General features: G+C 38.5%; 1 long non-coding RNA gene across 1 annotated transcript; it reads left to right on the top strand.

Moving 5' to 3' along the window:
• Window positions 1–878, top strand: LOC113040304 (uncharacterized). The gene is made up of 3 exons (XR_003275179.1): window positions 1–169; window positions 300–415; window positions 845–878. It is a non-coding gene; the product is annotated as an uncharacterized LOC113040304 (long non-coding RNA).
• The last annotated feature ends 1,835 nt before the right edge of the window (window positions 879–2,713 follow it).

Genomic DNA, 2,713 nt, shown 5'->3' with positions numbered 1-2,713 from the left:
TACATAAATTGATAAAAAAGTAATGAAAAGTGTAAATAACAAAGAAATGTACAATGCATACTTGCATAGTATTAAAGATGAAAGATTGTTCATCGCTTTGGCCACCAGGTGGCCCTAAAACACCAGATTCAAGTAATGAACCCTTTCTGATCAACTTCAGTGGAAAGCGGTAAGAAAAGCTTTGTTTCACCATCACTAAACACTTTTAGGCCACACATATTTTCATCTTTACAAATAAAATTACAATAAATGTCAGAATATTTATAATATCTGTTCTGTTTTCTTTTAACCTCTTGTAGATCTGACGTCATTGATCAGAAGAACAGCAGCAGCTGCAGTAGCCACGCCCATCAGAGCAGTGACCACCAATCGCATCACAGCTTCAACTGTATCACAACAATGGATGTAGACTTCTGTAAGTAAATAAATAAATAATTGTGATATTTTCAATAAGCTGACTTTAGTCTGTAGATTAACTCAAAAAATGAATGTTTTTTTCTGAGTGTAAAAAAAAATTCAAAATCAAGCCTTTAGGCTTAAGATGACAGGAGCTCATTCATAATTTAATTAATCAATTATTGTATCTTAAGCTATCAGTATCGGTAAAATCAACAAATTAATTAATTGCATAGATTCAATAGATGCTCTTATCAGCTCTGCTGTACCTGAAGATGTGTGACAGAGTTTGCTGATGTCCAGATGTGTGGTCTGGTTTGTGATGGGATTGTTGATCACACAGCTGTAGCTGTTTTTCTCCTGATATTCCACCTCCAGAGGTAGAGAGAGACTGATGCTGAGATCAGACACACTGATGCTGGACAATAAACTGTTTCCTTTGTACCAGGAGAGATTCACATGACCCACATTCACCACTGAACACACCAGTAAACAATTCTGCGCCGATGGAGATGATGAAGATGATGATGAAGAACATTGTGAAGAGTTACTGCTGATGACAGGAACAGGCAGATGAGGTGAAAATATGAGATAAACAAAACTACTATAGATCAGAATGTGTTTATTGCCGCGTCAGTCAGTCAGTGAGTGAGTGTCTAGTGTACTCACACTGCACTGTTGCCTTGAACCGAGCCCTAGCGCGATTGCCCCCCTTCCCCACTTCCCCGCTGGCCTGCACTCATACTTCCACTAAACTTTCCGGGCTGGAGCACGCTTTCATCATGTAGTCTACGAGATAACAGAGAAAACCACTTTCACTAATATTCCGCGTGACCCGGTTAGTGGTCACACTACATGCGTACCGTGCCCGAGCCCAAGTGAACCGCACTCTGGGTCACCTCTTCCAACTGGGCCAGGGACGGCTAAACAAACCACGCCCATGCACAGCACAGAGCTCTCACACTAGTCAAACAAACCGGGCTCTTCTTGAACGATTCATTTATTTTGCGTATGCGCAAAATTCTATAGGTTCTGTACTGGAATTAGTCTAGTAGTTCACCCGTTTCAGTCAATGGCTCGGACTGCAAAGGTTATGCTTATGGGTCTGTCACCGTCACAGTGTCACGTGATGAATGAACTACTCGAAAAACCTGAAGACTCATGAGATAAACTAATCAATTCTCTTTCCGGCTCAAAATGCATAGGCCTAGGTTAAAGCATATGGGGCTGTCACGTGAAGAAACGACTCAAACCCGAAGACTTGTCCGATGTGAGGTGAAAGTGAAAGTCTGACATTTGCCAAGTATGGTAACCCACAATCCTACTCTGAATTGGTGCACTGCATTTAACCCATGCAAGTGCACACACACAGCAGTGAGAAGTGAACACACTGTGAACACACACCCGGAGCAGTGGGCAGCTATATCCAGCGCCCGGGGAGCAACTGGCACCGAGACTTAAGTCCTGTAGCCAATGCATATGGTTATTAAAATAATTTAATAATGAAATATTTTCTATAATAAATAATATAATAATTTTGTAATTCAAAGTAAAATATGAATGAGTACATCTCTGATAATCCCGCGTAGGCTACTGAAAAAAAAAGAAAATAGGCTAAGTCGCACCTCACGTCGCATTTTATTAGCCACAATAAAATGGGGCACAAAGTAACACTTTTTGACTTTCTCAGTTTGTGTACATCCACACGGGATTAGGAAAATAATTTTTTTATCCACAGTAATTTTACACTTGTCTAGTATAAATATGTCGCTTTGTTTCATAATTTCAGTGTATACGTTTTTCTGGAAGTGAAATGTGACAAGATGCCCTATAGGTTGGGTACATTGCAACATCTGAGGGGCACATTGTAACATGACAGCTTAAAATGTTCTGATCGAATGGAAAAAAATATATACATGACAAACTAAAATATATTGTTAGTAAACAAATATATATATATATATATATATATATATATATATATATATATATATATATATATATATATATATATATATATATATATATTATACGACTGCTTAGGATCATGTATGATCGTTTGGGCTTTATGTTATAGGGATTCCTTTAGCCTTTTGACATTTGCATATAAATTACAGAATCTGGCCCCATAGTATACATTTATATGATTGCTTAATGGCCAGGTTTACCCCCATTATCTGTAAGATACTGAGCAGACTATAGTCCCTTTCACACTGCGATTCCGGAAAATACATGGGTAATGTGTCCTAGAAAATCTAATGTGTCTAGATTTTGCACTTTTCTGACTGCCAGTGATTACCCGGAATAGGTGTACAAC

Source organism: Carassius auratus, chromosome 22 (genome assembly GCF_003368295.1).
Source record: "Carassius auratus strain Wakin chromosome 22, ASM336829v1, whole genome shotgun sequence".
Classification (NCBI taxonomy): Eukaryota; Metazoa; Chordata; class Actinopteri; order Cypriniformes; family Cyprinidae; genus Carassius; species Carassius auratus.
Note: the sequence above shows the minus strand (reverse complement) of the source record. Positions and strands in the feature narration are given on the sequence as shown.